Here is a 25,897-nt window from a genome sequence, read left to right on the forward strand (position 1 = left end):
CTTGTTTCTATCCTTTTCTTTTTATGCAAAACAATGTTAGTAGATTTCCCCTTAGAGCAGGGCAACTCAACATGCAGCCAGTAGGCCGCATGCGGCCCATGGCCCATTTATTTGCAGCCCACGGTGCAGTTTGGGGTTACGAAGGGATCAACACGTGCCCTGTAAGTGGGATCCTTTGAACATGGCCTCCACTGGGAATACGCTCCACAATGGCAAGTCAATATAATGGTCTTCTTTTGATATGCATTTTAGTAGTTAAATTCCTGGACTGTCATTGCTCATTAAAAGTGCTGTCATATGGGTGGAAATTCAGTAAATATTGTATTTTATTAACATCAGCAGAACTGACTTAAAATGGGGCCTGTAGTCTTGCCTTAATCTTTGTATTCATGCCCATCAATGTGAAAGAAGCTATTTGCATATATATTTGCATGTGTATGTAATCATACTTAAATTTCAGCCCTCAGCATGTGCTGAGAGTATCATTGTGGCCCCCAGGGCTTCCACAGTTGAGTAGCCCTGCCTTAGATGCTTCTCAAACCATTCTAGTATTCACTTTCTTCACAATTGTGAGTCATAAAATAGAAAATTAACTCATTCAGTATTATCCCCATCTCAGGATCTTCAAGTTTCTCCCGTGTTCTTTATGATTAACTAACCACTTTAGTGCACCAGTTTGGGTATGATCAAACCATGTAATTAGCCAGATAGCTGTCTCAGATCCATATTTATAATCATTTCCAAAAGAGAAATATATTTTTTTCAGCCCTAGAATAGTATACATGAATATGCATTCATCACTCCACATTACATCATCCAGTAAATTTAGTAGATTTAGACAGATATTAATGAAGCTTCAATCAGCTAAGGTAATGAGCACTTTTAATTCCCATATACTATACTGGGAGGAGTATGACAAATTAAGATCAAGCATTAGCACACTCAATTGTACTTTGGACAATCTAAAATCAGTTTCTACAAGGAAGATATTCAGAAACAGCATGTTAATTTCCCTTTGTAAATCTTATTGTTTTGGAGAAAAGGCTTATTTTTTTTTAAAAAAATTACAGTTTATTATACTGATTAACTGAAAGTGCATTTGTAGACTTAGTACTTACTTTAGAGTCCTTAGTAGATCCTCTAATTAAAACATCTCACCGACTTTGTTGTCAAAAGATCATTTCCATCCCAGATGAAACCAACATAGAAATTAAATTTGCAAGTCCATTTGCTTTCAGATCAGTAGAGAAAAAGAAATTGATTGCTCTCTTTAGGTTATCTCCATTATTATGGGCCCAAGTGCACTTTCATTTGCACAAGGACACTCAGAAGTTCAGATTGCAATGAAAATGCACAAAAACCAAGTCACATCACTTGCATGTGTTCATTTTCTTGAGAATCATAGGCTTGTAGAATTGAAAGGGACCTTGAAAGATCTTTTAATCCAGTCCCTTGCTCTTAACTGTGAACAGTTCACAGTTCATCTTCAAGTTTGACACAATCAACTCAGGATTAAACAAAGACTGTGAATGGCTTGCTAACTACAAAAGCAGCTTCTCCTCTCCTGAAATTCACACCTCCAGATCAGCTACTAGAAGTGGGCCTCATCCTCCCTGATTGGATCCACCTTGTCATCTCTAGCCTGATTCTGGCCTGCATATTTGTACCTACCTCTGGAAATTTCCACTACATGCATCTGACGAAGTGGATCTTTGCCCACGAAAGCTTATGCTCCAACATTTCGGTTAGTCTGTAAGGTGCCACAGGACTCCTCGCTGCTTTCGCAGATTCAGACTAACATGGCTACCCCTTAGATACTTTCCTAAAATGTGGCACCTGGAACGGGACGCCACACTCCAGGTGAGGACTAATCAGCATGGAGGAGAAAGGAAGAATTATTTCTCATGTTTCCTTGAAGAAGCAGTGAATGTGGTATACCTAGACTTTAGTAGGGCATTTAACACAGTCTCGCATGACCTTCTTATCAATAAACTAGGGAAATACAACCTAGATGGGGCTCCTATAAGGTAGGTGCATAACTGGCTGAATAACCGTTCTCAGAGAATAGTTATTAATGGTTCACAATTATGCTAGAAGGGCATAACAAGAGGAGTTGCCCAGGGGTCTGTTTGGGGACCGGTTCTGTTCAATATCTTCATCAACAATTTAGATGATGGCATAGAGAGTACGCTTATTAAGTTTGCAGATGATACCAAGCTCAAAGGGGTTGCAAGATCAAAATTATCTGGACAAACTAAGTGGTTTTAGGTAAATAGGATGAAGTTTAATAAGGTCAAATAGGGATTAGTTAATTAATTCTCATTTTGTCCCTACATATTTGTTAATACAGTATTTATCATTTGTAATTTGACCTAGTTTCTACTTTTTGTAGGATTCTTTTTTGAGCTTCACATCACTCAACATCTCCTGGTTAAGTCGGGGTGACTTCTTTATTGGCGTGCTTCCTATCTTCCTTTGCAAGGGAAGAATTCACTCTTGTACCTTTAAAAATGTCTTCTTGAATAACTGTCTACTCTCTTGAACTGTTTTTCCTCTTAGAATTGCTTTCTAAGCAATCTTATCTAGCAACTCCCTGAGTTGCTAGTGTGATTTCTTGAAATTCATTTTCTTTATTGTGCTTTTTTCCTTCCTATTATTCTTTAGAGTAGTGAACTCCTTATTTCATAGTAACTCTCAAGCTACCTTCCACTTGGAAATTTTCTACCAGTTCTACCCTGTTTGTCAAAATCAGATCTAGAACAGCCTCCCCCCATTGGCTTTCTCCACCTTCTGCAATTTTTTTATAAAACTTCTCTAATGCAGTTTAAGAGCTTGTTGAGTAATCAGTGCACACACTGGCCAGCATACACCTAGCAGTGTATTGAGACCTTATGTACAAACTTGTAATGCAAATGGCATTACAGAGATGCCATACATTGAAGAAGATAATATCAGAGGCGGAAGCTATAGCTACTTAATTGTTTTTATCATATGACAGTGTTATCTACTGCCATAATTAACTTGCATATTATCTAACATGTAAACAATGTGTGACAAATTAATGTTTAAGGTATAAGTATAGATTGTGATGCTAGCAGACTAGGTGATAGCTCATGCCAAAGCCTCAAACAAACACTGACAAGAGTATAGCTGAAAACCCATCTAGCTCACCTGTATGTTAGTATTGGTAAAACAGGCATTAGAGTTATAAAACGTATGTTTAGATATTATGAAATGCTTTTAAATTACTACATACCGTAATATCATATTTCATACCTGTATATCAGTTCATAAGGTACTACACTTAAGAGTTTGCATTGTAAACCTCTAACTCTGTAGCTCACCAAAAGAGGAAAGACACATTAGTAATTGCAAAATGCCAGAGGTGTTTGGTCCTGCCCACCCTGAAACCAGTTAAGCCATTGTGAAACATCAAAGAACAAACTGTAGCAACACTGGAGCCAGACTCATTCACTGACAACAACACAACACACAACTATCAATTCAGTTTAAGAAAAGGTGAGACGGAAATGTAGCACAATGCTAACAAGGTCTATTGAATGGCTTCCTACATGTGCAAGGTGACCAAGACAATGGTTGTAATGAAAAGAGAGAAACGATTATGTAGAATTTCAGATGAGAAGATTTTAACAGAGAAATGGGAGCAACTTCTGTGCACTGTTAACAGCACGGCTGGAACTGAACCCTAGAAGCCACATGAGGATCTGGTAAAATGCATATGCACTACACACAAACAACAATTTCCTTTTAAACAGCCAAAGGATAAACTCAACACCATACTACAGTATAGAGACTACATGTTAGCAGGACAATGCACACACAAATAACTGAGTCATGCACACCTATTTAAAGACTTTAGGTGTGCTCCGGGAAAAAAAAATACAGAAATTCACAAAATACCCATCAAAAGCCTGGATTACCCAATAACAATTTCTAGTTTTGGTGAAAAGAAAAGTTTAAAAAGCATTTTCAGACAGCACCTCATATCCCTGAGGAATCCAGACCGATTGTCTAGCATACCCATACTTTATTGATTATAGAAGTTATTACAGCTTAATACTACCATTTTTTTTCATAAAAAGAGAGTCAGGGAAGGCAGGCTGTATCCTGAAAAGTTAGAAGAGCTGAAATCAACCAGCGGTTTGCTATGAGGCTGGTCTGACTCCTATGCTAGTGAGGGGCGGCCTTTCAATGGGATTGAATCTTAACCCTTGAGAATTCCATGGCTCAGCTTTTCATGGTCCTTTTAAAATAAGAGGTTATGAGCTATTATGAGGGGGGGAAAGAGCAATATAGGGATGTTGCGATCATGGTGTACGAGGAACAGTGCAAGCCGGAATGTCAAGAGGCATAGTGAGTTTATACACGATAGCAGTGTTTCTCTGCGTGGGCCGCAGGTGCTCCAGCTCCAGCCTGCTCTCCTCCGCTCCCTGCATTGCTTGGGGGAGCAGAGCCAGTCAGGCAGGAATGCTCCGCTTGCTGCCACCATGATGAAGTGGAGCACAGTGGGCTGGGAGATGGCAGTGGAGTGGAGCAAGCTGCTGCATGGCTCTGGCTCCTGTCCCCTCAGTGAGAGCAGGGGACACCCATGTTTCTTCCCCATGCTAGGCCCCCTAATAGTCTCCCAGGGGCTCTCAAGAACATGTGGGAATGTCCCGTCCATAGGGTGTTTGGGGAGACTGCCAGGAAGACCCCTAAAGTGTGGGGCCTGGGAGTGCTGCACCAAACCATTCTATGGACAGGATGGCTCTGCCAAAAGGCAGAATAAAAAAAGGGGGGGGACAAGTTAAACAGGGGGAAGAGCAATTTTGTACCAGATTAGGATGTGGTGGGTTGCCACAAGGGTAGGGTAGATAAGGGTACAGATGATAGTTTATTGATTGTCCTTTACATGATTAACTATGAAGTGCATAAAAGTTAATCGGCTAAATGAAGTGATGTGTGTGTGTGGACTGCTTCCCAACTACTGCATGCCCCTGAGAGAGTTAAGATGTAAACCTGAGGCTTCACACCTTCAAACTGGACACTGTGTTGAAGTACTGGGGAGTTTGAAGAATCAGTGCTGTTTCCAGAGGGGCAAAGAGCTGGACAGCAAGTTCTAAGCTGTGTTTTTGGTGGGGAGCCAGGTGTGCCAGATAGAAGATCTGCACCTTGGGAATGTGCTTAAAACCCTGAGATGGGGCAGTGTCTAGTCTCTGTTCAGGCTTCAGGAGCTTAATACAAAAAACTAAGCAAGGATCTCAAATTTCAGGTCATTGACTTCAATGGAAACTGTGAATACTTAGCTGGTGCTCAGGATTTTGCTTGTGCACATAAAGAGACCTGCCCATCATCTGGTATACAACCTGTTATGCGTTCTGTGCCACATACCTTTTGAAGTTCCATCAGGAAAACAGCATGCATAAGCAATCAGATGAGGGTTGGTCAACACTGTGATCCAATAGAGGGGAAAAATAGATGTAGGAAGGGACAGGGGATAACAGTGTTCTTGTTAAATTATTTTTTTAAATTTAATGTAATGCATACACGCAGACAACAGGGAAGTGGAGATTCCTCTTATTAAATATTTGGAGCCAAATTCCATTTTCTCTTAAGCAGCAGCAAATCTGGAGTACACCCAATGAAGTCAACGTATTCCAGTGAAGTCAAAGGAGTTAAACTCTATTAGCATAACAAATCCAGTGTAAGCCCAAAACGGCCCATTCTGATCATATAGTCTGACCTGCAAATAGAAAGCCATGGAGCTCAGTCTTTCCAGTAATAGACCCCTAGCCTCTAATTGAGTTACTGAAGTTCTTAAATCATGATTTAAAGACTTCAAGATACAGAGACACCATCTTTTGTACTAGTTTATACCTCTAAGTGACCCACAATGCAGATGAAGACATAAAACCCTCAAGGTCAGGGGAAATTCCTTCCTAACCCCAAATATGAGACCTACCAGCCAGACACCTAAAAAGAATTCTCTGTAGTAATTCACAGCCCTGCCCATTCAGTGTCCATCACCAGCCATTGGAGTTATTTGAAATAAGAGTTGGATTTGGCCCTCAACCAGTGTTCCTTCTAAGCTGCACTGTAGCATAGCTTCACAGGTGATTAATCAGCCATCAGAGGCTCAGGGCTCCCTGCATGCCATCACAAATCATAGAACCAGAACAATTTGTTATACTAATGACTAAGAAAAAATAGATCATGGAGTCTCACTGTTAGTAGTAATTATGCTTTCTGAATGGAAATGACTAAGATATTTTGCAGAACTGAAAATGACTAATAAATCCTCAGACGGAATCCTTTGTTTTTGAAAAAAAAATATAGGGCACTTTGACTTTCAGTCTACACTAGGGCATTGTTTCTGAAAGTGCTCCGTGAAACCACTTTTAGAAATACATTAACTGGCCGCCTTGGTTTGTTTATTTACTGTGCCACGGCCACAGAGCCTTGCAGCTCCCATTGGCACCATTTTGCTCTTTGTGGCCAAGAGGAGCTGCAGGAAGCTGCTTCTCAAAGTGGTTTCTTCCCCAGTGCTTCCTGGAGTTCTAAGTTGAAATAGTGCATCCACATTAACGGAGCCTGCCTTGGACTAATTTCAAGGCTTTCCTATAATGTGGACATGCAATTTCAAAAATCATCTCAAAATGAGTTATTTCAAAATAAATTCCTAGTATAGGCATGTCCTCACTGGTTAAGTCAACCTAAAAAAAAAAAAAAAAAAAAAAGTGTTTTCTTTTAATTGTTTGCTAAATTAAAAAAAATGTTTTGGGTAGAATAAAAAGTTTTGTTCATCCCCAAACAAGTTAGTCACTTGAACATTGACCCTTAAGAAAGTTTTGAATAAAACTGAAGTTTCTAAGTTAAATTCATTTTTAATTTCAAAATAAAAAAAAATGAATCAACATAGCAAAGTGTTTTGTTTCAAAAAAATGTCAAAGAAGGACATGTTTTGATATTTTTCCTCCTGGCTGAAACAATTTGGGAAATGCAATACAAATTTGCAAAATGTTTCAATCAACTTAAGTCTGAATTTTCTGGTGAAAATTGGGGGGAAAAGGCCTATTCCTGCTTACAGACAACCCTCCAACCTGAGACAACCCTCCAACCTGAAACAAATTCTCGGCAGCAACAATGCTACACAACCACATCATAAAACATCCAGGAATCCAGGCTTTCAATCAGCCCTGATGCCAACTCTGCGCACATATCTATACAAGCAAATTCATTACTGGAGCCAACCACATACACCACCAAATCAGAGATTCATTTAACTACACATCCAGGAATGTAATCTATGCCATCAAATGCCAGCAATGCCCTACTGCAATATATATTGGACAAACTGGACAGTCCCTATGGGAAAGAATTAATGGACACAAATCAGATATCCGTAAAGGAAACATACAAAAACTTGTTGGGGAACACTTCAATCTACTAGGGCACTCATTAACAGATCTTCAAGGGGCTGTTTTGTTATAGACCAATTCCATAAGCCAAATACACAGGGAAAGACTGGAACGACAGTTCATTCACAAGTTTGATACTCATGCTAACGGATTAAATAAAGATACCAGATGGCTGGGGCATTATCAACCTACCAAACAATGAAGGTGCCAATGATTGTCTGTATAGTATCTGGTGTTAGTACTCTTCTTCTCTATTGCCTACTAATGGTTCTTATCTTCCTCTTTTGACTATCCAGTCTTTAGGTGTTTATAGACTATTTGTTTTTCCTGTTACATTTCCCCTTGATATATTTTTTATACCCACTACCTCTTTTTGTTTCCACCCCTAATTCTATTTATTTTAGTTATGGACCTCCAACACTCTGGTCATCTGAAGAAGCAGGTTGTGCCCACAAAAGCTCATACCACCATCTACATGTTTTGTTAGTATTTAAAGTGCTACCAGACTATTTGTTGTTTTTTAAGTTTATCCTGTACAGACTAACTCGGCTACCCCCTAAAGCTTTTGGTCCTATTTAGCTATTCATAGACTATAGAGTAAAATGTATCAAGTTTCAAATTATGTTCTGGAGAGTTATGACTAACTGGTATTAACAGTCCTTCGTGGTCTTTCAATTGTTATTTCTTAAATAATGGCTATATATTAGAAACAGGCCAAATTTCCCAGGGGATCACCTTAGCTTACACAGACATAAATGGTGTGGACATCTCATTGCACAAGCCCTAACAACAGAAACCAACTGGGCAGCTCAGGCTGTGGTTGTGCAATGCACTCCAATTCCTTGCTGATGCTGAGCTCTCAACAGCCACAAGTATGGCTTTCTAATCCCTCCAGTGAAGTAGAAGACTCCATCCCATCCCTGAGGACAAAGATCCAACAGTTGTTCATGTTTTCATCACACCTCAGCTGGCACTACAGCAATGCAATATACCTGGGCATGAAACCTTCAGCACCTAGGCAACTCCAACTAGTGTAAACCACTGTAGACTATCTTCTCAGCAACACAGGCTATTGTGAGAGCATCACACAGGCTATTGTGAGAGCATCACACCTATCTGCTGCTCTCTATACTTCCTTCCCATCAAATTTCTAATCAAGTTGAATGTCTTGATCCTTATTTTCAAAGCACTCCATAGTCTGGTCCAAGGATACCTCAAAGACATCTAAAGTTGTGAGATGGAGTATGGGTGATAGCTGCACTCCAATGGCACAATGGAACACTCAGCAACAAGAGTAAACCTTGCCTGTATAGGAGAGGGAACTTTCTCTGGGAATGGTCCTAAGCGGTGTAATAAACTCCCCCCAGAAACTACAGACCATCACAAACCTCACCACTTGCTGCTCCAAGTGCAAGGCTGTCATGGGGCGCAGGCCCCCCAGTAGCCTCAGTGCCCCCTGACTGTCTTCACATGGCCCATCTCAGGGCGAGTTACAGTCTGTATGGGTTGCTCATCATCGGCTTCACAGCAGTTTATACTGGCCCTTTAAACAGGCCCAGTCCACAAACAGATTCTCGTCGTAGCTGGGCACCCCCCGGTAGGGGGACCCAGGCCCACCCTACTCCACCGGGTCCCGGCCCAGGGCCCTGTGAGCAACCGGGTATAGGGTCACTCCCTCGGTGGGGCTAGCTAGCCGAAACCCACCGAGGCTCTCGGGCCCAGAGGGGCGCCTCCCGCTCCTGCCCTGAGCCACTTCCTACCTGGCCTTGCCCAGCTGGCTGCGATCTCCAGGCCAGCGTCCCCTCAGCAGGTAGTCTCCAGGTGACACCAACTCGCCTCTGCTTTCCTCCAGGCCTCTCCTGGAGTCCCCGGCAACTGCTGAGGGAGAGCTTCCCTCTCCAGTCCCTCTCCTGCAGCTGTATCCCTCCCAGGGGCTCTTGCTGCCTCTGCAATCAGCCCTTCCTGCAACTGGGCCTCTCCTTTTATAGCTGGCAGCTGGGCTCATTAGCCTAACCATCTCAGCTGGTCTTCCAGCTTCCCTCAGGCTCGGGGCCTGAGCCTTGGGCTTAAAGGCCCAGTGCAGGGCAGGCGCCCTGTCACAAAGGCATATTTCTTTGACTATGATTTTTCTGATATAAAAGGCACAGTAAGAGGTATATTGATTCAATAATTATAAACCCTTTCAAAACAAGACACGCCACTGCACACGCTTCCCCCTTTGGCAAGAGGATGAGAGTACAAACACACGCTTGACAAATATGTGGTCATAATATTTAATGTCCAACTAGAAGGTGCTAATACTACAGGGATGAGTGTGCCATAGAGATCAATATAGAATAGACATTTGATTTAAAAGTAATTACTTACAACAAGAATGTGTGTAAAGGTTCTTATGCTGCCTCAGAGTTAGGGTTAATATTAACAGTGGTTTCTCTTATGTTTCACTTGATGCATAACTCCTTGATGGAATTACAGCTTTTCTACATACAGCTGAGTGCACATTATTCCAAATTTAATTAAAAAGGCCCAAACCTCACAGCTTGCCATAAAATGAAAAAACTATACTTTAGATCTGCAGTGCCTTTGGAGAACTATAATTCACTAGCTCACATACAAGCTCTACATGGACACCACTATTAGCCATTTTTTGAAGTGTGAAGCAAATACAGGAACATTTTGTTCCTACATGTTGTCAGTTTAATAGTTTGACTCCCTTCCAGAGCACTCCATTGCACTCTGAGGGGACATGTTAGATTGGCTTCTGAACTGGAGAACAGCCAGATGACTCTTTTTGAAGCACAAAACCTTTAATTCACTGTTGCAATCCTAGCTAAGTACAAATGTCCAACTGTAAAGTTTTATAGGGGAAGTGAACATCACACACACAGTCTTTTAAAGCTTATAAGCCAGCCATGGTACCTCTTGGAGAACAGCCATCCTGGATTCTCCTTACTGAGGTCAAAGTTCTCCAAGGCTGTTCTGAAACTAAGTACTCTGTTGGAAAATTCATGTAGAAATACGGAGTCTTGATAAGTAGGGTCTCACCACAGGAAGCTCAAATTCCAGTGGATGGAACCCCCAGGATTTAAAATCACATATAGATGCAAAGCTCTCTCTCACACACAGAAGAACCATCTTCACATTTCAATCCCTCTGCATCCTTCCTGTTACTCTTTCTGTAAATGATTTAGCTATCTCAAACACAGCAGACTGCCTCACACTAGTTATTCTAGACAAATGGCCATACTCACTTTGGAACACAAGATACAATGGCAGATGTTTCAGAGGGAATGAATAGAATAGGGCCCAGTAAACTGGTCTCTGTCATCCAGTCCCAACTTCTGGGAAACAGAGGCTAGGGACACCTAGAACACATGGTTGAATCCCTGACCATCTTGGCTAAAAGCAGTTGACTTATTCAAGAACATATCTAATTCTGGTTCAGACACAGTGTTACTTTTGACCTTCGCAACAATATCTCCCGATAGTGAGTTCCACACATTGTGTGAAGACAAACTTCCCTTTAAGTTTTAAACCTGGTGCCTATTAATTTCATTGGATGACCCCCTGTTTTGTTTGTTCTGTACAGGAGTAAATAACACGTCCTTATTTATTTTCTCTACACCATTCATGATTGGTAGACCTCTAGCATATCCCACCCTTTAATTGCATCTTTGCCAAGATGAAAATTCCCAGCCTCTTTTATCTCACTTTATATGGAAGCTGCTCCACACCATTAGTCATTTTTGTTGTCTCTGTACCTTTTTCAGTTTAATACATATGAACCTCCATACTTCAGGTGTCCCTAATCTGGGAACAACCTGGGTACAGACCCTGGCAGATGAAGGAGGAACCAGCTCCCTGCATTACCACTTCCTCCCACCCCTCAGCTGAGGGAACAGCAGCACAGTGACATACTTCCCACAAAGCTTTTAATTAAAAAGGCCCAAAGCTTTTCCCAGCTGCTCCCATAGTGGCAGCGAACTCGGAGCCATGTTTGCCCCCAGGAGGCGTGCACCAGATAAACAACCAGCACTTATCCCACCCTCATGTCCAGAGACCATAGTGCACTCCCTGGCCAGGAATTTTTTTAATCTGGCATATCCTGTTTCCCAGGGTTGCCAGATTCAAGAGTATCTTGAAAAGGATATATCTTTTTTATACGGGGCAACCAGAACTGCTTGCAGTATCCATGATGTGAGTGTATTGTGAACTCATATAATGGCTTTATATTTACTGTCTTATTTTATATCCGTTCCTAATGGTCCCTAACATTGTTAGTGGATGTTTTCAGAGAACGGTGCATAATGAAACAAAAATCTTTGAGTAGCAACAGCTAATTTAGAGCCCATTATTTTATATATATAGTTTGGATTATATTTTCCAGCATGCATCACTTTGCTTTTATCAGCATTGGATTTCAGCTGTCATTTTGTTACTTAATTACCCAGTTTTGTGAGATTCTTTGTAACTCTTTGCAGTCTGCTGTGGACTGAACTATCTTGAGTAGCTTCGTAACATCTGCAAATGGTGCCACCTATTTGTTTACCCCTTTTTTCCAGATCACTTATTAATATGTTGAACAGTGCTGGTCCCAGTACAAATGCCTGGGGAACTGTGCTGTCTTTGCTGTCTCAGACCTGTCAAACAATTGACTTTATTCCTGTTCTTTGTTCCTCGTCCAAAGCATGTACTGATGCATGAGAAGACCTTCCCCTAATTTCATTACTGCTTCCTTTGTTATAGAGTCTTCGGGGAGGTGCCTTGTCAAAGGTTTTCTGAAAGTCTAAGTCAGGGGTGACCAAATGAATGAACAGAATTCAAGTGTTCATTTTAAATTGTCATTGTTAGAATTAGCTGATAACATGCAAAGTCCCCACTGTCCACTGAAGGAAAGATGAAAATTCACAGCTCCTATTTCAACTACAAGAAGCTACTGATTTGTCTTCTATTTAAAAATGCTTCCTTATAAAAGAAAATGCAATAGTGTTAACATCAGGGGGCGGGGGAAGACTAGAGCATGGCAATGAACTCAGTCTTTGAGATGGGATTTTTTGGAAGAAAGAGCTTGAATGGCATACATAAAATTAAAATGAACATTCATTTCTATTAGTATTTGGGAGAACACAGATTAGAATGGGATAAAATTACAGTAAGCTGCATAAAACATTTTACAGAAAATACTGGGTAGAAAAGCATGAAATTAAAATAAAGTACATCCACAGAGTTTGAAGACAGATGTTAGGTAGTTATAGCAGATGCAAATGAGACATTCAATAAGATAAAGGAAGGAAAGCAAGAGAAAAGACTAGTGGCAAAGGATCAAATTCATTACTGATGTAATGTCACATGATTCAGGGGAAGAATTTGGCCCATGTAGCACAGATAAGTAATCTTGCCTAAGTAGCACATGTATCAGCAGAAAAGTAATGTGTCACAACAAACTTATCTTGGGTACCTTGAAAGTGTGGGCTGGTAAGAAGAAATTTTCCTTAAAATGGTTTCATTTTCACGTGTTCAGTATTCAACTACAGCAGCTGAAAAAAATATGAATATATGAGAAGCAGAAGAGATAAAAAGAAAACAAGAAAAACATTAACTGTTATGTGAACTTCTAATCTTATTGAGCCTTCTTGCGCAAAAACTTGCCGAGTGTCTACACTGAATGCGCGTTCTTGTACAAGTAAATTTACAGTACTTCCGAAGAGCTATTCCTGTCTCCATGAGGAATAAGCCCTCTTGCGCAAGTGTAGAGAGGCAACATGAATTTCTTGCACAAGAAACCCCTATGGCTAAAATGGCCATCAGAGCTTTCTTGCGTAAGAGAGTGTCCACACTGCCATAGATGCTCTTGCACAAAAGCACAACTCTTGTGCAAAAGCACGTGTCAGTGTAGACACGCTCTTGTGGAAGACTTTTTGTGCAAGAACACTTCCGCAAAACAGTTCTTGCGCAAGAAGCTGCCAGTGTAGACGTAGCCTTAAAGTTCTTTATATTTGGTAAATGTGCACAGCAGTTTCTGCATATTCTCAAACTAAGCAGCAGCCAGAATTCATTAGTGTGAAGAAAGGGAAGGAATTTCCTATAACTGTTACATGAATACAGTTAACCATACTAGGCAAAACTCCCACTAACTGCAGTTAATCTATACAGTGGGCCTTCAGTGATGTCCCCGATCCTGAGGTCCATATTCTGCAATCTAATAAAGCTGTTTTGTACCACATAAGCAGATAAAATGGCCGTAAAGCAGCCAGTGTTAGCTGGTGGAAAGTTCCACATGTGACTGGCACTCTCTCCTGGCCTAAGTCTGCAGATCCTGTTTTCCGCTTCTAAGCCAGACACCCTTCATCAGTGTCTATATAAGAGGAAGAGGAGGCTTGTTAGAGACATTCCAAGGGTGTGGCATGGGCAGGATGGAGAGGAGCTTAAAGCTATTTCAAGTTTTTGCTGGTATAAGTCAGATGGCCCCTAATTAGGCAGCCTTCCCCTTTGCAAGGGTTGGGTGGCTCTGCATCAGAGCACTGAAACTCAGCTATCCATGGACATAGTACAGTGCCAGGGCCTTGATTTTTCAAAGAATCCAGTAAGATCAGTGTGTCACAGAAAAAGTAGACAGGTCACGCGGATAGATGACACAGAGAAATGCCAATACATTGAGGAGGAAGTAAACTCAAGATTTCATCTATGATTTGACAGCTGTATTTAAAATACGTAGATGCAGTCAAAATATTCCAATGTATATCACAGTTACCGTCCTAGTCCAAGGAGGAATTCATAGGCCAAGTTAAAAGCTAAAAGTGAGCCCATGGATCGTTACTTCTTTGTTTACGTGTCTATCCACAATCAGGTGCTGCAAGGCAGAAAAGAAGCGAATGTTCCTAGTCCTTCCATAGGAAAGCACATTGTACTCAGTACCCTGCCAGAGTGCCTGGGGAAATCTGTACCAAAACAGAAGCCAAACTCTTAGGGTATGTCTACACTACCACCCTAGTTCGAACTAGGGTGGTAATGTAGGCAACTGGAGTTGCAAATGAAGCCTGGGATTTGAATTTCCCGGGCTTCATTTGCATAAAGCCGGGCGCCGCCATTTTTAAATGTCCGCTAGTGCAGATTCCGGGACGCGCGGCTACACGCGGCATGGACTAGGTAGTTCGGACTAGGCTTCCTACTCTGAACTACCGTTACTCGTTTCACAAGGAGTAATGGTAGTTCGGAGTAGGAAGCCTAGTCCGAACTACCTAGTCCATGCCGCGTGTAGCCGCGCGGCCCGGAGTCTGCACTAGCGGACATTTAAAAATGGCGGCGCCCGGCTTTATGCAAATGAAGCCCGGGAAATACAAATCCCGGGCTTCATTTGCAACTCCGGTTGCCTACATTAACACCCTAGTTCAAACTAGGGTGGTAGTGTAGACATACCCTTAGGCTATGTCTACACTAACCCCTTTTTCGGAAGGGGCATACTAATTTTGAAAGTGGGAATAGGGAAATCCGCGGGGGATTTAAATATCCCCCTCGGATTTAAATAAACATGTTCGCCACTTTTTTTCCAACTTGGGGAAAAGCCGAAAAAAAAGCGTCTCGACTGGCCCGATCCTCCGGAATAAAGCCCTATTCCGGAGGATCTCTTATTCCTACTTCTTATTCCTACTTCTTATTCCTACTTTGATTTCCCTATTCCCACTTTCAAAATTAGCATGCCCCTTCCGAAAAAGGGGCCAGTGTAGACGTAGCCTTAGAGATTTGTGGTGGGATATAATCAGAGGAAGCCACAGAGAACGGATTGCCTCAGAAAGCAGCTTGTGCAGAAGCCAATCTCAGCTCATAGCCCAGATGCCACTTGTTAATGTGGTATGCTAAGTTGTCCTCAGTGACAGATGCAGCGATATGTCACAGCAGTGACATTATGGTGGATAGCTCACTACATACTCCCACCCTTCCATTGAGAGAGCAGCCACAGGACTCTGGTGAAGAATCAAATGCACATGCAGTTGGATAGTTATATATGTTATTAAATTTGACCCCATTACATAATAATGACAGGTTGCACACTGCCAAGTGAGTATTGTTTTGGTTAGCCTGTCATTGCAGTGATGTGTGAACATACAGGCCCTGCAGGACTGTGAATAACCCCCTAAGGTACTTACAGATCCCATTTTGGAAGTTGAAGGCTTTGTTTAACATGGGACCAGAGCACTTTCCACCATGTGAAGCAAAGCTAGCCCTTGGGACATGCAGTGCACACGCAGCAGCATGGAACATCAACTAAGAGCACCAGGTGACATCAGCAGCAGTCGGGGTAAGTATGAGACAGTGGAGTTGAATTTAAGACAATTAGGGTATGTCTACACTAGCTCATTAGTTTGAGCTAGGTAGGCAAATGAGGGCAACCGGGGTTGCAAATGAAGGCCGGGATTTAAATATCCCGGGCTTCATTTGCATGTTCCCGGGCGCCGCCATTTTTAAATCCCCCTTAGTCCGAACTCCGTGCCCGCGGCTACAGGCAGCATGGAGTAGGTAGTTCGAACTAATAAGCTAGTGTAGACATACCCTTTCTTAGCAAGTCTGCTTATTTGCAATGCTTAAGACTACACTCAGGGTACGTCTATACTAACCGCTTATTTTGAAATAAGCTATTTTGGAATAAAATCTCCAAAAATAGCTTATTTCTGAATAGCATGTCCACACTACAAATGCCTATCAAAATGGCACAGAGCTGTTTTGAAATAAAGCATCCACATGGATTGGAGGATGAATTGCTTTAACCCTCCCCCCCAGTAGCACATCAGGCAGGGCATCAGTTCAACAGTCACCTCCTGTTGCTGCTGCTTGAGGCTTGTGCTTAAAGGGACTCCCCTGTACAGTTGTGTCTCAGGCTCTTCACCTTTCCTACTGCCTTGAGGAACAACAGACTTTTCTCACTTCTTGCTCTCATTGCCCTTACAGACACCACTTGCCACTACCATCTGGTAACAGGACAACCGCATGTGACACTCCATCCCCCTCCAGAAGCAGGTCACCTTCTGGAAGCTCACCACGCCGGACAAATACTGCTCCACTGGGAACCAGTTCAGTGTGGGGAGATCGACTGTCAGGGCCGTATGCATGCAGCTCTGACTCTCGTACTATTGTCCTAGAAGGGTGATGAACTGCTGGATTGGGTCTCTCTAAGCAAGATGGGGGTGGAAGCTCCTTCCCTGGCAGATTTATCAGTCCTGCCTTCACAAAGCCCTGACATGGGATGGGATAAGCTGGCGTTGATCCTGATGTGTAGGAAAGGGGAGGAAGAGGTTGGCTCAAGGAACTCCTGAGAGCTCTGGCAACCCTGTAATTCTCTGTTTCTTTCTATAGGCGTGAGGACCAATCGGCACCATCCCAGTGGGTGGGGTCATCATCCTGGGTGATGTTGACCCCAATGTAGCCAACTTTGCTGCCATGGGCTTTGAGCAACTGCGGAGATGGAAGACTATTGACAGCACCCAAACCCCCATCCAGGCCTCCAATACAGGCAGTCCCCGGGTTACGTATAAGATAGGGACTGTTGGTTTGTTCTTAAGTTGAATCTGTATGTAAGTCGGAACTGGCATCCAGATTCAGCCGCTGCTGAAACGGACCGCCAGTTCTGACTTACATACAGATTCAACTTAAGAACCCCAAGCGTCCCCAAGTCAGCTGCTGCTGAAACTGATCAGCGGCTGATTCCAGGAAGCCTGGGGCAGAGCAACTCTGCCTCGGGCTTCCTGTTGTCAGCGCTGGTCAGTTTCAGCAGCGGCTGACTTGGGGACGCCTGGGGCAGAGCAGCTGGGGTGCTGCTGGGTTGCTCCAGTAGCACCGCTCCTCGCTCCTCGGCGCCACTGGACCAACCCAGCAGCACCCCAGCTGCTCTGCCCCAGGCGTCCTGATTCAGCCACTGCTGAAACTGACCAGCAGCGGCTGAATCAGGACCTGGGGCAGAGCAGCTGGGGTGCTGCCGGGTTGGTCCAGTAGTGCCCAGAGCGGCGCTGCAGGACCAATCGGCAGCACCCCAGCTGCTCTGCCCCAGGGTCCACAACAAAAGCCTGGTCTGCTGGGGGGGCACACTAGCTGCGTCCCCCCCCGCCCCCAGCATACCAGGGACACGGGGAGCAGAGCGGCAGCGGGGTGCCGCGCCTCTGAGGCTTTGCTCTGGCAAAGTCTCAGAGGCGCGGGACCCCGCCGCGGCTGCGGCTTCAGTCCCGGTGCCCCTGGTCTGCTGGAGACGGTCTCCAGCAGACCAGGGGCACCGGGAGCAGCTTACAAACGGGGCTCTCTTGTCCCGGAGCTCACAGGTAGCAATCCGCCACCTCGACCTCCGGGGCGAGAAAGCCCCGTTCGTAAGTGCGGATCCGCACTTACGTCGGATCCGCACTTACGAACGGGGCTTTCTCTCCCCGGAGGTCGAGGTGGCAGTCGGGGACTGCCTGTACTATCAACCAGAATGGGTACTTTCCCATGGTCTTGAAGGCCCTCATGGCCTAATGAGGCTACTTTATGGACATCAACATCAGTTAGTTGGGGAAGGTGCACAAGGCCCACATCTTCCACAACTCCAGCTTCTACCAGAAGATGCAGACTGGCACTCTCACTTTCCTCTCTCTCCTCAACTGCACCATCAGGGTCAGGGACACAGACATTCCCATGTGCATTGGGTGGCGGAGGAGGGGATGCAGCTTACCTTCTTTTTCTCTGGCTGATTTAGCCCTACATGGGACACATTGACCAAGGCAAGGAACATTTCAATAGCAGGCTCAGCAGGGCCCACATAGTCGTGGAGGGCACCTTTGGCCATCTTAAAGGGAGGTTCCACTGCCTCCTCACCTGGGTGGACCTCAGTGAGCCGAATGTCCACCAAGTGGTGATAGTTTGCTGTGTCCTCCACAGTATTTGTGAAAATAAGGGGAAGACATTCCTACCAGAGTGGAGGCCAGAGGCCAAGCAGTTTGCAAGGGCCTTTGAGCAGCTGCGCACTACAGCCATCCAGCAGGCCCAGCAGGGCTGTGTGCATCCGAGAAGTGATAAGGGAGAGTTTCAGACAAGGACACCTGTGAGACTCTCCCCCAGGCCTCCCCACAAAGAGCCTCTGTAGTGCTCCAGGGCGCCTTTCCTCCCTCTCCCCAATTAAACAACCTAGATTTCAGTTTTCGAACAATAAACCCTGTAATTTTTAATTGGGGTAAACGTAACTGGGGAGGGGGGACTGAGAAAAGAACCTGGGAGAGGACAGGAGAGGAGGGAGGTGAAACAGGTTGGGGGAATGGTAGGAAGAGGCTCACGGCTGGGGCTGGGACTGGTGCCTGTCTCAAGTGGTCTCACCACCTCATGCGTGGGGCTCTCAGCTACTATGGGGGGGGTGGCTTGGGAAAGAAGCCGGGGGGGGGGGGGAGGGCACAGAGGTAAGAATGGGGGAGAAGCTTGGGAAGGAGCAGGTGCCAGGGGACAGCAACGGGACCACTCAAACTGAGAAGACCAGGTGGTTGGCAGTGACACTGTATGATTTGCACATGCTCTGGGCCTTTTGGGACAGCTCCTGCCAGGTGGTGCAGCGCAGCTCCTGGTCAGAATAGTGCTCCTCCATGTCTGCATCCAATCTCTGGTCCTGCTGCTCCAGAGACCACTGTAGGGAATGGAGGCAGGCTATGTGTTCCTGCTTAAGGTCCCTGCAGGGTTGACAGTGCCTGTGGGTCTTGTGGGGTTGGGAGTCTAGCACAGGAGATGTGGCTCATGCCCCACTCACAGCTAGTCCAGCTGCGTAGAACAAAGAGAGGGACAGTCATTCCAGTATACACTATGTATGAAGCCAGCCCTCAGCTGAGACAACACCAAAAGGTCTCAGTTCAGACAATGGCAATGTGCTTTGTGCAAGGCCACCTGCAGCTTGGACAGCATGCCCTGTTCTTCAGGGGCACAGACATTTCAGGGGGAGCCTTGCTACCCCCACGGTCCAGGGAATAGCTGGCATGGGAAAGTACAAGCCCACCCAGGAGCTAGCGGGTGGACAAGAGGGCAATGGGGTGGCTTGGGAGGAGAGGGCGATGGAATGGCTTGGCTTCCCTTTATGCCAGGTCTGGCAGTAGTGGCAACCCACAGGGAGATGGCTTGTATCCCTGCCTTCTGGAGGAGGGGCAGGTGTGTGAGAGCAGCAGATGCCACTTGCTGGGGATGGTGCTCTGAGGTCCCCTCCACGTTCTTCCTCCTCCCAGCAGGCTGCCCGGGCAAGGGCTTGGTGTCCTCTACCTCACCACACTTGCCTGGGAGTGGATGCTGCCTCAAGAGTGCGAGCTTGACCCTGTGTGGCACTGCTGTGTGTCCATGACCCCATCCTCAGAGGTGGCTTTGGCTTGTGGTGGGAAGGTGTCTCACCACAAGATCTGGGGCAAGACAGGCCTGTGCAGGATCCCTGTGAGTGCACGGTGCCTGTGTGGCAGCCTCATTACAGCTGTGTGTTGTGGACTAGTGCTCCACATGCACAGGTATGCAATCCCCTGACCAAGAAGCCTTCAGCCCCTCACCACCTCCTCCCATGTGTGTCTAGGGAAAGTAATGTAACTCACCTGACTGGCCTTCCCCTGCTTTGTCCAACCCCTGGGTGACATTCAGGGACAGGATCAACTTCTGAATGGTGGGCATGGTGTCAGTGCTGGCCTCCTTCTCCTTGTTGACAGCCATACCCTCTGGGAGGCTGGTGACTGGCATCTCCAGCATAGAGTCTCCAGCAAGGGGTGGGGGGAGGGAAGAGAAGAGGGACTAACCCCCCACCCCTTCCAGGATGTGGTGGAGCTGGTCATGATTGGCGTGGCACCCCTGACCTCCTCTGATTGAGAGTGGTGCTCCCTGGCCTTGGTATAGGCCTACCTCAGCTCCTTCTCCTTCATGTTCAGCTGCTCCTAGGTGTAGCTGTGACCCTTCTGACACATTTATAGTCAGATGGCTGACAGCCTGTGTTCCTGCATCTGGTGCAGAGATACTGGAGGTTTTCCTCCTTTCCCTGAACCTCAATGAGATCCAGGATCTCTTCTTCAGCCCAGGAAGGGGCCCTTCTCTTTGGCCACTCAAGAAGGGGCTTGGGAGCTGGCTGCCAGCTCTATTGCAGCTGTGGAGGGCTCGGTGGGAGCACAGGAGTTATTCAAAGTGGCAGTGAAGACTGCTAGAGTGTGTCGCAGGGCTTTTCTTGTGCCACAAGCCCTATCCTCATGGCTGCAGTTCTTGAGCTGTATTATCATGCTAAGACAGTAATGTATGGGAGATCTGAAATTTCTGTTGTGTATAAGATGGCCATAACACACTTTGTATCAAATTTAATTTTAGGTCCCTGACACTGATGATTAAACAACTTATCAAATTGATATCTGAAGGTCTAAAAAGCTCAGTGTGTATGGATTCAAGTTATTTTATATCATTTTTGTGATGGAATGCTGTTGAGCTTAGTTATGTCAAATTTGACAGCAAATTTCATGGCACAGTTCTTAAATATGATTCAACTTTCCAAGCCATATCATCACCGGACCAATTAGTAAATCCCAACTCAATTTTGTTTTAGAGATATTTAGTAGAATAAGGCCTTATAGGGTTCAAATGCACCTGGAAGTTAGTCTTTAATATTCTTTATTTATAGACACTCCTGTTTCACTGACAGCACTTGCTGTAAGCTTCCAAGTGTCCAAAGATCCACTACCTTTTTATACATCAACTACAAGTGTTAGTGAGGGACAGGACATTGTCACACCTACTAAAACAGGGTCCTGGAGCTAAACCCTGACTCTGATGCTATAAGTACTAATAAGCTACTGGTACATTTTCTATTTCTAAATTCCTCAATTCTAATTTTCTGTAGAGCTGGATTACATCACTTTACTTCCTACTGTAATTATTTCTGTTTTAACTCATTAAGATGAGTTAATTCTCATCTTTCATAATTTAAGCTCCCAAAACTGTCTTTTTTAAGAAGAACATAAGAGATCGGGTCCAATTTTTTCCTTGTTTTTTTTCTGCTGATGTACATTGTTTTTCTGCATTGACAAAAGGGCTGCAGGAAAAAGTAGATGCAGGGAAAGAGCAAGGCTGAGAAATGAGATAGGGCAGGCTAGCAAGAAGTGACCTAGCTGAGTAGTCTTAAAACAGATTGGAGGCCTGAGATTCAGCCAAGTTGATAAGAGTTGACAATCTGAAAGTTGTTGCAAACCCCACTGTTTTGAGGGAAAGGATTCTTCATCACTTCTTGTTATTTAATGTGGTTGTGCACAGTTAAGACAGGTCATAGTCTCTCCCCCTCTGCCACAGATACGCTTTAGTGACAGGTGATTTGATCAACAAGAATGCTGTCATGTTAATGTTCGTAAAGGCCTTTCTGACCACTGGACTACCCGTTCCAAAGAACTGCCAAAGGCAACAACACATTTTACATAAAAAAGGAAAAAAGCATTTTAACATTTGGTAATTTTCAAACCTGCAGCTTTTAGATTACAAAATGAAGGGTACCCGTATCTCCCTTTGTGGCCAGGACAGTCCCTTTTTTTAAAGCCATGTCCCAGCCATCCTGACTTCTTTGCAGAAACGGCTGTTGAGCTGTTGGCAAGAGAAAAATGGGACAAGAGTCCAAATAAGCGGGGCTTGGACACCTAGGAGGATGAAGAGGAATGAGAGAGAGGGTGAACAGGAACACCAGAATGCACAGCTAAGGGGAAGGGGAGAGAGTTCAGACAAGCAACAACATCGAGCCAGGTGGGGTTGGGAGGAACAGGCTTGGCTCACATAAGAGTACTGTATGTAGGGGAGGCAACAGGAGGCAAGGAACATACCAGTCTCATGTGCAGGCATGGCAGGGCTTGTGGGAGCATCTTGGGCCTCTCACATAGTGTCCTGCTTTCCTTTGGGAAATAAGGTCACCCTGCAAAGATAAAATCATTCTTTTCATGTCAAGATATGGCCCATACTCATCAGCAAGGCAACTCCCTGCAGATGCTACAATCAAAAAGAAAAAAAAAAACCAAAGCCTGCCCTTTCAGAGTTCTACCGCTTGTATAGTCATTGAAACTGGACCAGCAAGTGTAAGGCACCCCCTACTCTGAGTGACAGGTTTACTTTACACAGCTGTAATACTCCAGAGGGTAAGAGGCAGTGGCAACTAAAGCGTGGGGTTATTTCTAAAACCAATACCATACACTACACATCAGTTATTTTACTGGAGGGTAAAGATAAAGCATACCTCATGTGTCACTTAAGAGTGCCTATTTTCCAAATGACTATGAAATAGTTTGCTTGAATTTCCAAAAGGAGGACAGTTTTAAAGTTCCTCTCCCCACCAAAAACAGGTGGGGTTATGATGCTTTAAGGGTACGTGGCACCAAGCTTACCAGATTGGATGACAGACCTCAGCTGGCAGGGCTCATACTAAACTTAATTACGTAGATTATACTTTGAAGTCCCACCGCAGGCTGGGGCCTCCTCCCATGGCTTCAGAACACAAACCATGACTTCAAAGCTATCTGAATATTTTAATTTTGGAATGTTAACACAGGCCCTGGTGGACTGAGAGGCTTTCTATCACAGGCTGTACATGTACCCAAATTTTCACAAAGTTTGTGAGCAGTGAGTTCCCAGTTCAGTAAGTTACTTAAAATAGGTGCCTAACTTTCAGCACCCGAGTATCCTTATTGAAGTTAATAGGACTTAAGATCTTGCTTAAGGACACAATTAAGTTTAAGTTCTTTCCTGAATTAGAGCCTAGGACAATAATTTTGTTTTAAGATTCTGCAAGTGTGTTTGAGAATACTTCTGTGGAATCTCATTTTATATTTGAAGAAACTATTTCAAGGTCTTAGGATCTAACCCTCTCACTCACCATAGCTGACTGATGCACTTATAAATGAAACCTTATCAGTGCAAGAGCAAAGACATTTTCTCCCAGTTATTCCCAGGCTGCAATAGATTGCACAGTGACAGAGTGTACTCAGTTAATCACAAATATTACTACTGGCTGAGTGGCTTTGAGAGTTTCAGCTAGTGTAACCCCAAAGTGGATATTACAGGGGCATTTCACAGGATAACATTTCAGACAATCTTGCACTGGCAGTATCTGCGCATAGTCCCTGAGTGCACTAATTTAATTCCTGTTTTGATTAACATCACAGATTGTGTCAAACCAGCCTGATCCTTTTATCTCTTAGCAGACACCTCTGTAAGGTTACTTTCCTTTTCTCCTAGGCATTCAGCTGGTATCTGTATCAGAAGAGCATTTAGTAGAATATTTCCCACAGATAATTTTGCACAAGCCAATAGTCAAGTTGTGATTTGAGAGAGTTTGGAAGGCTCTATGCAGCTGAATTCAAGAAGTATTTTAATATTTCACTCTATTTCTCTGGGCAAATACTGGCAATTAGAGTTGGAAATGCCCCTAGATGAGATATGTACAAGACCAAACAGATAAAGAGATTAGATAGCTTACTATCTGTTCTTCAAATAAGCCAGTCTCAACACACTGCAGAATATTATCTTTGGTGCTACTCCTGTCTGTCAAGCTGAGAGATGACTTAGAGGACTGTCTGGATGTAATTCATCTGAGCAATGCAGAATTCCAAACATGGGATAACTGTAGAACACTGCACCAGCCATGGTTGTCAGGTAACACAGAAAAGCATTCCACAATAAATATTCCTTCTGAAGCCAAAAGTGTTCATTATCCCCTTCAGAAACCTCTTATTCAAGCTGCTGAACTGCTTCCAAAAATGAATTTCAGTGAGATGGCCACATAAATCAAAACCAGTGCCAAATATCTAAACCTAATCAGGTGACAGGCTACTGCCAGAAGACAGGATACTGGGCTAGATGAACCTTTGGTCTGACCCAGTATGGCTATTTTTATGTTCTTACCATTTTCAGGAATAAGATGGAATTTGTTATTTTAATAACTAGATGTGCAGCTGAACAACTGATTAATCTAGGATAGCCAAGTCTTCAATGCAAAAAGTATGTTCAGTTAAGTCTGCCTGTGGTCATCCAATTTAACAAAAAACCCACACAAAGTTGTCAGTTAAGTATAGTTGAAACTATTCCAACAGGTTGCAAGTCTCTTGTTCTGGGGCCATTGGATCACAATTAAGGTGATAAGATCTGATTCACAAAACTTATTCTTCGTCCTCAACATATATACTATAATTGGCAAGCTGTTCGGTGGTCCATCGGGAAATTAAATTTGGTTCTCTTGACTTTAGAGGAAAGTGCTCATATAATTAAACCTACCACCAGAAATTGTCACTAAGAGATCCTCAAGTTTATTAAAAACAGTACAGCATATGTTCAGAAGGAACCATCAAACAATCACATCAGGATAGCATCCTTATAAACATTACCTGGTTACAAACTAAGTGCACTTTTTTCAATCAAGTCAAATATTTAGTGAAGCTGCATCAGTTTTGATCAAGTTTCCAATAGAAACGTTTCAGGTGTCTGGGGTGGAAGCTATCTGTTCTGAGAGAGACTAATATCAAAGGGAATCAGCCTTTTACTCCTATAGCAGATATTGCCTCAACTCAATTTTACAAAACTATGGAAAGGGTTTGTTTTCATTCCAGTGTGGAACAAAGACAAGTTCTGAAACCTTGTAAGTTTTTGCAGAATGGAATCACCAGCCTCTGGCCGGCTTTAGTCCAGATGGCAATAGTTAATTGACTGTATATGCAGAAAATTTCAGCATCCATTCTGCTGGTCAAGGTCCTTTCACTCATTAAATTCACTTTGAAAACAAAAAGAAAATAAAATTTACAGATGAAGGAAAGAATAAGATCGCTGGTAGAATTCAAAGCAAGAGCTGCAGCAAATGGATCAAGATGCCAACAGTTAATTCCACTTCAGGCTTTGAGACATCACTGGATGGCCATGGGCCCCATTTTTTGCTTGCCATTAGAAGCACACCAGTGCATTAGGCACTTTGATAAAGAACAAGTTCTAACAAAAGCACTGCAAATTGAGCCACACAGCTAATGAGAAATGCAAAACTCTTCCTGCTTAAGGAAGCTAGAGCTACTGAGTAATGAAAAGCAACATTCAGGAAAAAAATTGCCTTGTCACAGCTCTAGTCAAGCACTCCCTCTTGACCATGCACCAGACTGATAAGAGCAGCTGGATCCAGTGAGTTTTAATTCTCATGTGTGAATGGAGTCCAGGCACCATTCCTTGTCTTGGGGTCCCTAGGCTCAAGATCTGAGACACCTTCTAGGTCATTTCATTGCTATGTGACAAGCCAGTTCTCCTGGGTGGAAGCCAGCCTATCATCTAGGACAAGATTCCCAAACTACTCTTATTGCTTATCCCTTTCAGATCTGTTGCCTGTATTCCCTTGACAGTGTTCTTCCTGCCTGTCTTTATACATAACAGTGTATGATGGCTAGTTACAGTGTTACGTATATAAACTAAAAAACCCTAAGCTCTGAGCTCAGTAAGACAGGACAGTTCTTGGACACTTTAACCCA

General features: G+C 43.9%; 1 long non-coding RNA gene across 2 annotated transcripts in view; it reads right to left on the reverse strand.

Annotated features, from left to right (window-relative positions):
• Positions 1–25,897, reverse strand: part of LOC142826726 (uncharacterized) — a 135,911-nt gene that overhangs the window by 103,698 nt on the left and 6,316 nt on the right. For both annotated transcript variants that reach the window (XR_012900939.1, XR_012900938.1), the window contains exons 2-3: positions 22,229–22,317; positions 12,877–12,955 (exon numbers count right to left, since the gene is read on the reverse strand). This is a non-coding gene — a long non-coding RNA (uncharacterized LOC142826726). The remainder of the gene's footprint in view (positions 1–12,876; positions 12,956–22,228; positions 22,318–25,897) is intronic.

This window comes from Pelodiscus sinensis, chromosome 2 (assembly GCF_049634645.1).
Source record: "Pelodiscus sinensis isolate JC-2024 chromosome 2, ASM4963464v1, whole genome shotgun sequence".
In the NCBI taxonomy this organism is placed as follows: domain Eukaryota; kingdom Metazoa; phylum Chordata; order Testudines; family Trionychidae; genus Pelodiscus; species Pelodiscus sinensis.